Source organism: Salvelinus fontinalis, chromosome 15 (genome assembly GCF_029448725.1).
Source record: "Salvelinus fontinalis isolate EN_2023a chromosome 15, ASM2944872v1, whole genome shotgun sequence".
NCBI lineage: Eukaryota > Metazoa > Chordata > Actinopteri > Salmoniformes > Salmonidae > Salvelinus > Salvelinus fontinalis.
The window spans coordinates 25,946,091-25,958,057 of NC_074679.1; the positions used below are offsets into that span (position 1 = coordinate 25,946,091).

Genomic DNA, 11,967 nt, shown 5'->3' on the forward strand with positions numbered 1-11,967 from the left:
TCACTTACTTGCTGTGCTGTTGTGTTGTTCATTTGTTCAGTCCTTTCATTCTCAACCAGGATTTCATCATACAGGTCAAGCAGTGAAGTTTCAGCTCTGTCTGTCCGTGGCCTCTCTTCCTCAGTGCACACTGTCACTGTGTCCGTGTCCATCTTGTCCAGCTGTGTCTAACATTTCACCTAAACCCTGTTTCTTGTCTGCATCGAAGTAGCGGTCCTTGGACCTAGCATTGAGCATGGTGGCGACACAGTAAAGAGGCTCAGAGAGAGTGCCACCGAATCGTTTGTTCACAGCCTCTAGTAGAGTACTTTTGCAAGTTTTAACCCCACGGTCTGTCGGCAGTTTTGTTGAGCAGGCGTTTCAATGCCATGACAGAGGGCATCACGTCTGCTGCAGACACAGTTGATGAGCTTATTTCTCCAGTCAGTTGTTCGAATGGCACTAGGAGTGTGTTCATGTTTCCAAGTTTCAAACATGTTCTCAAATGCCATTGAAATGGCAGCAGCGGTATGAGAACCAGCACATTCGTGAGCATGCAATACGGCTTTCCTCGTCGAGAACTAAATCCTCGCCGACCCACTGTGCTGTCAGACTCAGCATGCTCATGGGGCTGACATCGCTGGTCCAAATGTCAATCGTGACGCTAATAGCAGTGACGTCCATAGCAAGTAGCTCATGGATGTGTTTCAACAATAATGCGTAACTCCGGTAGGGAAACATCTAGACAAAAATAGCGCCTACTTGGTAGTGTGTACCGGTGCTCGAACCAGTTGAGGAAAGCCAACATCATCCACGACAGAGAACGGTTGATTGTCAAGGGCAATGAATTCCATTATCTTGGCGTTAATGGATTTCGCCTTTGAGTTGTCTCGCTGAAATGTTCTTACTCTTTCAAATGAGTGCTCAACTTGAACTTGTTTAATTGTTGAAAGTGTGCGCTTAGTATTTTTCGGCTTTTGTTCAGTGTAACTCTGTATTTTTTGTGGCATCATTATGTCATATAGGTATGCACGTCAGCTTTGACATCGGTTTTGGACATCGGCATTGAACTAGACATCGGGCCGATGCCGACATCTCTCTCTTGACATCGGTGTTAAACTAGACATCGGGCCGATGTTGGCGCATCTCTCTCTCTGTCTCTGATTGATTGATAAAGCTAGCTAGCACTGCAGTGCATAAAATGTGGTGAGTAGTTGACTCAAAGACAAAGAGGGAGAAAGACAATAGTTGAACAGTTGTACACTGTAACGTTACTGCATGATTGTAACAGGTTTACTAACACGTTAGTTCTATTAACTATGTTGACTATTGTTGATAATTGGATATGGAGAAGGGCGAGCCGGTCAAGGATCGATTCAGACAAGGTGATAAATTGTATGACAAGCGACAGTTTAATTATGAGTAAAGATATCTGGTACAAGCGTATACGGTCTCGTTCCTTCGGCTCATAGAGAATCTCCAGAAAAAGCCCAGATAACAGAATGCATAGACATTTTATACAACACAGAAAGTAGGTTGAGTCTGGAAGTTCTGGTCCTTTGGTTGGTTCTGGACAGGTTGTTGTCTTCTCAGATTGGTCCTGATGAGCTGGGCGTCATCCTTCTGAGTCTTATAGCAAAAGTTCTTTGTTATCAAATGTTCAGCTAAACAGGAGATTTTGTGTGTGCGTAGTCAGCCCTCCGTCCTTGGGTATGTGTGTGTGTGTCTTATTATCTCGTGAAATGCGGACCCAAGCACTCTTTTGATCAAGGCCTTTCCTTATCAGTGTTTATGAAAGGTCTGTGCCAGCCATCTGTCTTTGGGTGTGTGAGAAACCCTGCTTAGAAAGAAGTTAGTTATAACAATGTAATAGCAATATGCTTGTGTTATTTTAAATGGTATTTATTACAAATCCCCCTCTTCACGTCTCATAAGGGACGTGACAAAAGCTAGGACAAAAGCTATAAATGGCAAAATTAGAGTAAACTTTATCAGAAGATAAAGTTTTGATTCCCTCTCTTCACGTCTCACAAGAGACGTGACATAAACATGGGATCAAGCAGGAGTAGTATATGCAGAAACTTTCTTGAAGAGAAAGTTTCATATGCCCTCTCTTCACGTCTCACAAGAGACGTGACATAAACATGGGTAAGAGTAAGAAAAGCAAAAGTAAACAACCAGGGAAACTTTCTCAGAGAGAAAGTTTTAATCCCCTCTCTTCACGTCTCAAAAGAGACGTGACATAAACATGGGTAAGAGTAAGAAAAGCAAAAGTAAACAACCAGGGAAACTTTCTCAGAGAGAAAGTTTTAATTCCCTCTCTTCACGTCTCAAAAGAGACGTGACAAAAGCTAAGACAAGCAGAGACAGGGAACTTTTTCAGATGGAAAAAGTTTTGATTCCCTCTCTTCACGTCTCAAAAGAGACGTGACATAAAAAGCTAGATCATGTTAAACCCTCAGGTCCATCCCTCTATACACTCTGTACCAGGTGGGCTCGTCGCCACCCGGGAACTTAAAACCTTCACAACAGGGAGGACAAACATCACTTTTTATTCATTCGACAACATCAACTACAGCGAACCAAGGGTCCCCCTCTGTCAGGCCCACTCTCCTGCGAAAGCTTGATTTCGTATCAGCCTCTCCAACTGGAGCATCAAGCAGCGGCATCATACCATAGGCCCTTTCCACATCTGTAACAGACTTCTTCAAACAAGATATGATACAGGCATTACGGAACATGAGCATATTAAAAACAACAACTTAGGGTCAGAAATCCAGTATTCATCACTGTAGTGTACTTACCAAACCAACCACCCAGCCAAGGGAACAGTCCACTCTCCTCCACACCTGCAAGACCCCCCATCTCCACCGATAACCTTGCCAACCCACTCAGAGCTTTTGAAATGCTCCCATCCGGACTAGTATTGTTAGGGATAAACGTGCAACATTGTTCTCCAAACATTGTATAAACACCCCCCTGGTTGGCCAGAATCATGTCTAGTGCTAGTCTATTTTGTCTACGAGGTGGCATCCAATTGTTCAGCCACCCCCGTAAGTGCAGTGTGGGTGTAGTTAACAAATCATTGTTGATTATACTAGATATAATTTATCCAGGCATTATGCTTAGCATCAACAATAGCTGGGCCAATGATGGGCATCAGATGCCACAGGCCATCATTCCTGTTTAATGTCTGGAATTCGTGGGGGAACCCTATTGGGACCCCCAACAGGTTGGTGTGGATGTTATCTGTACTCTTGGACCAAGGAGCGTCACGTTTCTGCCGACTCCTGGGTTGGTCCCAAGCCTCTGTCATGTGCAGCTCCCAAAAGTTGGTTAACTGTAACCTCAATAATAGGCAATGGTGTTTATCAGACTGGCCAAAACACATGTTCCCTGATAATCTCCTTTCAAAATGGGGTCAACCGCCTGGCAGGTCCACACATCCACCATACATCAGCAACACCTCTAGTTAATAGTGACATTGGTGATGCAGGCAGCAGTAGGGAACCTCCCATAGTCCATACCTCTACCTGTACCAGTGTTACAGCTGTAATATCCCCCATATGCCTTAACCCCCATGGTGTCTTCTGGGGACGGACTTCTATACCAGATTGTAGAGTTCAGGTGATGGCGTGGGACTTGGTCTTGAAGTGGTGGAGGAGGCCGGCTGAACCTGGTCTGTTGGAACTGGTGGTGGTTCTGGCAGTACTGTGATGGTAACATCCCCATCGTATCCTAATCAGACAGCTCAGGACTACAAGCAATCCTGTAAAGCCCCACCCTCTCCCAGAGAAAACATAATCAGCAAGAAGCCAGACACACTTTCACTTCTATGAACAAACACAGGGATGGAATGACGGGAAAAGGAAATTCTTCATTAAGGAGTTGATCCCCGAACTCTATTAGTAACGGTTCTTCTCCTTAACTCTGTGATCATTCGGCAGTGTCAGTGTGTCTCACCCTCCAAGTGCGATATGCCCCCAGGTCGGGTGAATCACCTTCTCCTTTAATTCACCTGCAATGCATAAAATCTTGGACATACAGGTTTGGTTAACAAACAGTTTGTCATTTGTTCTATCCGATTATATATTTAACTTCTATGTCTATTTTTTAGCTAGAATTTTTAATTTTAAATTAGTTTATTATCCAATAGGCCCCATCCTATCCTAGACCACAATGTACCCCTCCCCCGTTTGATACCTGGCTCTGCCCAGGTATCAACCTTACCTATTCTAAATAATGACTTAGTAAAATATTCTCATGTTCTACATTATTATGTAGGAGCGCCCCTTTTATTTTCCACATGTCCAATTCTCCCTTTTGTCTCCATTCAGTAACTGTTATCTACCCATTCTGTTATCTCTGTCCTGGCGCCCCTTCCAAAACTCCCTTCTCTGCTCTCAAACCTTCAAGGTCTCAGCAGTGCGGGGAGGGCCACTCTGTCTGCCCTTTCCCTTATCTGTCTGTAGCTTGGTCCCAAACATTAACTAAGTGTCTCACTGTTTTGACTTTATCTAAAATCATGGATTTAAAATTAACAACATGTCTTATAGTGTCAATCTCTAAAGTCCTTACCATAACCTTAATAAACCTATCTCTATCTTCTTATGGCCAAAACAAATGCTAACCATATAAATTCCTTTCTTTACTAATAAGCTCTCTATCACTTTTATTTCCATGCCCTATAGGCTTAAAATATCTCCTGTTCAAACCAATTCAATAACAGCCCATTCAAAACCGTCATAGCCAATGTTTAAAAACAGAATCCTGACTCCTCTATGGTTAAAACTACAATTATGGTCAAGAGTTATAAACTCTATTATATCAATTTACCTCAAAACTAGTATTCCCAAATGACCACAATTTCATTATTCTCACTACATCCCCCCGTGATTGATCCCCCCGTGATTGACAGGAAAATGCAACGAAAAGAGGTCAAAAAGGTTACACCTACATTCGTGTTCCATATCTAGACATACCAAAAGAACCCTTTATCTTAACAAAGTCCCTTGTCTAAATAAAACTCAGAAAGTAAAACACCTAATATTATCTTGTCTCTCGGAACACGGAAAACCCCTTAACCCAAAACGTTTACCACAAAAACAAAACCTAATAATTATGATAATACCCTTAAATCATTCGTTTTAAATTTCCCCGATGTTTCATGTACTAACCATACAACTGTGATAAACGTACACTGTCCCTTTAAAAACTCTCATGCCAGCCATACCAGGTTGCGAGTCGTTCTTTGTCCCCCATAATGAAAACAGATCACGTTTAGAATACGTTTACTTATTGTTCGAATTCTCTGGTGTTACCTAAATCAAAACCAATAACTTTCAGCAACTTTTGAAAAGTATCTCAAAGCTATAATGTACACATTTTCCCTCTAAATGACACAACCAATTTTCTCTAGCATAATTTAATACGGCCACACCCGGTAAATCATTATCAAATGTTAAATATACAGGTTTAGTACTTTTATCAAATAGATTAGTATAGTTCAAATAAAGATATGCGTTTACTAGCGCTCAACCTGTATTCAGAACGCAGCAACTAGCCAATATAATACCAAAAATGACTGTCTTATTCATGCCTCTAGGCAAAACATCGAGTTACTCCAACTAAGTTTAGCAGCAAAACTATCGTATAAGTAAAATCAACTTCTCAACTCTTTCCATTCCAAAGTGTAAACTTACCATATACTTCGCTAAATTTATATCGCATGTCAGCCAATCCATAACAATAATATCATTAGTCTGTAAATTTAAGCTAAATAAGTTATTAAATGTATTCTCTCTACTCCGAATTGGTTCTAAGTTTTTCTGTCACCAGCATTCAAACAGGCTCTCCGTTTTGCTGGGAGACCGTTGAGTGCTGCAATACTGCCATCTTCTGTCCATTCTCTGTACAGCTCTAAGAGTTATGAGTGTGTGAAGGAATATCACAAATAAGGGGCCAGATATCCCATCAACGCCAGAGGCAGGGCTTCAACCCATATCAACTTCGAACCTGCACATACCTTAGCTATCTTAGCCTTAAGGGTTTGATTGGCGCGTTACACGAGACCCTCTCTGTCTTATAAATTAAGTACTATGTGTGTGTAATCTATCCATTATCTTTGTATACTTAGCCCGTCTCTGAGTATAAAACCCGAGATGAATTCTTGGAGACACGTACTCTGTCTTATCTCAGAGCTCCTCCCTCGTATATTCGGAATTTCGTAAATGTGTGTAGTTTTTAACAGCGTTATGGAACGTGCAACCAACCAATGTCCGCTCTTTCTATTCTCTCAAATATGTTAAAACATTTCACTCTTTACTTAATATTCACACCTATCAACACATTTAAACATTAACCATGCAACATGCAACTTTCACACAGACAGTCCTGTATTTTCCTCACAAAATATGATTCACACCCAAATAGTAGATGACACACATGACAACAGTCACATTTACGCATTACACATTACTGCTATTCCTACCCATCAAAGGGACCGATCGCTGGCGGACTATAGAATAGGACACTGTTTTTTTTAAATATGATTACATTATTCTATTCCTTACCGGACTCTGCCGGACCGGTCGCCGCCGGACTATCGGAATAGATTTCCCTACCGAATCTAATCGGACCGGTCGCCGCCGGACTTAGGACTACGACTTCCTTAATTACCCCTAACTATTCCTTACCGGACTCTGCCGGACCGGTCGCCGCCGGACTATCGGAATATCGTTCCTTACCGGACTCAGCCGGACCGGTCGCCGCCAGACTATCGGAACCCTAACACAATTTTATCCCTTACCGGACTCAGCCGGACCGGTCGCCGCCGGACTATCGGAACAAAATTATGGCCACATATGTTTACTTCACTGTCCTTCACATGTCATCTATACACATACATTTAAACAAGAATTCTTACCCAGACTTGGTACTACTGATCGAAATTTGGATATACTATACGACAATATGCAAAGTTTGATTTAACAGGTCTTGCTTACCTTATTTATGGTCGACCAGGAGATCAGTTTCCCGAGCTGAGCAGAACTGCTGTCCTCCCCCCAGAGAGATTAAAGTAGATGTCACACGTCAAGATTTGATGGATGACCCTATGTGAGCCTATGTGACCGCTATGTGAACCTAAGGGGCTGCCTGTCAGGACATTCTGATGGTTAGGTGGGGGTCTTTGGGTAAGGGTCCAGTTGTCAGGTCAACCGGTAATGATTTATGACCCCAGCCTGATTTATGACCCTATGTAATGATTTATGACCCCCCTGATGGTTAGGTGGGGGTCTTTGGGTAAGGGTCCAGTTGTCAGGTCAACCGGTAATGATTTATGACCCCAGCCTGATTTATGACCCTATGTAATGATTTATGACCCTATGTCCTGTTGTAGCAGGCATGCCCATATTTGGGCTTCCGGTCAGGACATCCTGGCCGGGGTGGGGGTCTTTGGGGTAAGTGTCAAGTTGTCAATGTCGTAAATCAGAAAAAGATCATGATTTATGACCCTATGTAGTGATTGATGCCCCAATGGTTTGTAGAAAGGGGGCATGCCCATATTTGGGCTTCCGGTCAGGACATCCTGATGGTTAGGGGGGGCTTTTTGGGGTAAGTAAGTGACCAGGTGTCATGTCAAACTGTTCCTGGATGTCTAGTGTTGGGGGTTGTTAATGAACATTTCAAAGAGGCTGGCTTTGCAGAAGCCTTATAAAGCCCCAAAACAATGCATGTTTAAGATTGTACAAGATAAACCCCCTGAATATTAAACAAAAATGACACATATGTCAATTTATGGTATGTTATGCTCGGCTTGTCATGAACCCAGTGAACAAAGCATTGAGGAAGTTCTGTGTGAAGCTCCAGAATGTTTTAAAGGATTTTTGGGTACGAGTGAGGGCCATATGTCTTACATATTCCAGCCGGAGGATTCTACGGTAAAGATCTTCAATGCCAGTGGCCCCAAACCCGTTTATCAGGCAAAACCTGGGAGTTTTTCTCCTGCTCTGGGCATGAGAGAATGGCTAAACATCAGGCTGGCTCTTTGTAAAATTGAACAGGTCCTGAGTGGCACAGCTGTGCCAGGCTATGCGTTGGAAGAACAGGTCTTCAGACGCAGTGATCTCAAGGCTCTAAGAATTGCTTCAATGGACTATAACCCGGACAACAAAGTGACAATTTTAGCCTGTGAAGTTTATGATGCGGGTAATGCTACAAAGTCTGTCAATTCTCCAGTAGCATCCAGAGCATGCAAAGATGTCAACTTTTTTATTCCTGTGTTTAGTTTTAAATGGGTGGATTATCCAATTTTCATAACACTTATGAATAAGCTGGACATTCTCTTCAAAAATCGCGAACAGTTAAGGCGCTGGCCTCGGCTTTTCTTGAGACATAGCCAGGACCAAAAGGCCCGACGTAGGATGTACCCCTGGAGTGAAAACTTACCAAGTGTTGATGAGCCTGGCAAGAGATCCCGGCATTTTGATGACCAACTGGACACTGACAATGGGGGGTGGTTGCATCAGATCCCTGGATCTGTAAGAAAGGCTTCGTAAAATACCTTAAGAATGTAACGCTATAAAATGTATGTACTAAATATTTTGAATGAAATAAATGGTTTTAAAAGCAGAATCTCACCACGTTATGAACTCTCGCGTTTGTTCACTCTTAGCGCAGTCTGTCCCTGAGAAAAAAAACTTGCGCAATGTGCGCGCGTATGGGCGTGCGTATGATGTAGTGGCTGTGTGTGTGTGTGTGTGTGTTTCAAAAACAGAAAAAGGGGGCTAGGTGTTTGTTAAAAAAATACCCTTGCATCTGCGCTCAAGGCTCTCTATGCATGGGGGGTCGTTTGAAACCAAGGTTTACACTATCTGGCAAAACAGATGCCTACCCCCTCAACAATAATATTGGGTCTTAAGCCTCCTAAACACAAAGTCCTTTCAAAAACTATTTTTTAGGTGGGCTAAAAAGTCATTCAGCCCAGCCCTGTCGAGACCTCCCCACCCCAGCATCTAGATGCTAGCCCCCGGAGATTTTTGAATATCAAAAGATACCTAATGTTTAGACACCACCCAATACCCTATGTTTGAACCAAATACCTTAGGAGTCAAAGATTCCTTTGGGAGGACTTTTAGCGCGAAAAAAAAACGTCAACCCGGTGCTATGTGAAATCATACCGTACTTTCTCTAGTTAGGGGTGGGGGCAAACTCTATTGACAACCGCTACGATGGCTATTCAATGTACAACAGGGGTCTTCTGTAACAAGCAATACGTGTTAAATATGGGCCACAGTCAATCATGACAGCCTCTTTATGAAAGGCCTTTACTTATGACTTAAACAGAATAATTTTATACGCAGCTTATTCATTGATGCTGTGGGATAAATCAGGTGTTTCTAGGGGGGCTTAAACAATCTACAGTGAAACAAAAGTGTACATTTTACACACATGTTTATTGACTTTTAAAAAGACCACAGTAACATGACAGATATAGTGGAGATGCTCCAAAAATCGGCTATTGGATATTCAATGTACAACAGGGGTCTTCTGTAACAAGCAATACGTGTTAAATATGGGCCACAGTCAATCATGACAGCCTCTTTATGAAAGGCCTTTACTTATGACTTAAACAGAATAATTTTATACGCAGCTTATTCATTGATGCTGTGGGATAAATCAGGTGTTTCTAGGTGGGCTTAAACAATCTACAGTGAAACAAAAGTGTACATTTTACACACATGTTTATTGACTTTTAAAAAGACCACAGTAACATGACAGATATAGTGGAGATGCTCCAAAAATCGGCTATTGGATATTCAATGTACAACAGGGGTCTTCTGTAACAAGCAATACGTGTTAAATATGGGCCACAGTCAATCATGACAGCCTCTTTATGAAAGGCCTTTACTTATGACTTAAACAGAATAATTTTATACGCAGCTTATTCATTGATGCTGTGGGATAAATCAGGTGTTTCTAGGGGGGCTTAAACAATCTACAGTGAAACAAAAGTGTACATTTTACACACATGTTTATTGACTTTTAAAAAGACCACAGTAACATGACAGATATAGTGGAGATGCTCCAAAAATCGGCTATTGGATATTCAATGTACAACAGGGGTCTTCTGTAACAAGCAATACGTGTTAAATATGGGCCACAGTCAATCATGACAGCCTCTTTAGGAAAGGCCTTTACTTAGGACTTAAACAGAATATTTTTATACACAGCTTATTCCTTAATGCTGTGGGATAAATCAGGTGTTTCTAGGTGGGCTTAAACAAATCTACAGTGAAACAAAAGTGTACATTTTACACACATGTTTATTGACTTTTAAAAAGACCACAGTAACATGACAGATATAGTGGAGATGCTCCAAAAATCGGCTATTGGATATTCAATGTACAACAGGGGTCTTCTGTAACAAGCAATACGTGTTAAATATGGGCCACAGTCAATCATGACAGCCTCTTTATGAAAGGCCTTTACTTATGACTTAAACAGAATAATTTTATACGCAGCTTATTCATTGATGCTGTGGGATAAATCAGGTGTTTCTAGGGGGGCTTAAACAATCTACAGTGAAACAAAAGTGTACATTTTACACACATGTTTATTGACTTTTAAAAAGACCACAGTAACATGACAGATATAGTGGAGATGCTCCAAAAATCGGCTATTGGATATTCAATGTACAACAGGGGTCTTCTGTAACAAGCAATACGTGTTAAATATGGGCCACAGTCAATCATGACAGCCTCTTTAGGAAAGGCCTTTACTTAGGACTTAAACAGAATATTTTTATACACAGCTTATTCCTTAATGCTGTGGGATAAATCAGGTGTTTCTAGGTGGGCTTAAACAAATCTACAGTGAAACAAAAGTGTACATTTTACACACAGGTTTATTAACTTTTAAAAAGACCACAGGAACATGACCGATATAGTGGAGATGCATGCTACACAAATCTGCTAGTGGATATTCAATGTACAACAATAGTCTTAGGTAACATGCAATACGTGTTAAATATGGGCCACAGTCAATCATGACAGCCTCTTTATGAAAGGCCTTTACTTATGACTTAAACAGATTCATTTTCTACCCATCTTATTCATTAAAGCTGGGTGCATACCCCAGGATTTACATGACGGACGGATTATCTACCCATGGAGGGAAAACTTACGGAGCTTTGAGGGAGTGTGCAAGCGTCTTAGCGATCGGATAATGGTCAGGGGCTAACCAGGACCTATATCTGTAAGAAAGGCATAGTAAAATACATTAATTATGAACGGCTATAAATTGTATGTACTAAATATTTTGAATTAAATAAATGGTTTTAAAATTGTATCTCACCTTCTAACGATAGGAATAAGTCCTTAACTTCTATCACCAAGCATGCCCCCGGAGAAAAAAAACTTGCAGAAAAAGCCATGTGCGCGCGTGTGTGCGTGCGTGTGCTGGAGTGTATGCGTATGTGTGTGTTTCAAAACAAAGAAAACGGGGCGGGGTGTGTGTTCAGAAATGGCCAGGCGTCTGCGCTCAAGGCTCTCTCTCTCTCTCTCTTTACAATATACGTCAAAACAGAGGCCGACCCCCAAACAAAAAAGTGTGTCTTTGTCTTACGGCCACTTACGAATCATTAACAACATGTCAAAACATAATTTATGTTTTAGGGTCTAAAACAGATGCTGTAGGGTTTTAAAAAGTCAATCAGCCCAGCGATGTCGAGACCTCCCCACCCCAGCATCTAGATGCCAGCCCCCCGGAGATTTTAGAATATCAAAAGGTACCTAATGTTTAGCCACACCAATCCCTTTGTTTGAACCAAATAACTTAGGAGTTAAATATAGCTGGGGTCTAGTCCTAAAAAAAAAAAAAACGTCACCCCCCCAGGCTATGTAAACTCATTCCGTACTATCACGACTTTTGAGCCAAGGCCGCAAACTTCTCAACGAGTCTAGTGAAACAGATAGTTTCCTACTGTTA

General features: G+C 41.7%; 1 long non-coding RNA gene across 1 annotated transcript; it reads right to left on the reverse strand.

Annotated features, from left to right (window-relative positions):
• Positions 1-9,415: 9,415 nt before the first annotated feature.
• LOC129811634 (uncharacterized) lies at positions 9,416-11,856 on the reverse strand. The gene is made up of 2 exons (XR_008752911.1): positions 11,335-11,856; positions 9,416-11,233 (listed from the first exon to the last, which is right to left on the reverse strand). It is a non-coding gene; the product is annotated as an uncharacterized LOC129811634 (long non-coding RNA).
• Between the last annotated feature and the right edge of the window lie 111 nt (positions 11,857-11,967).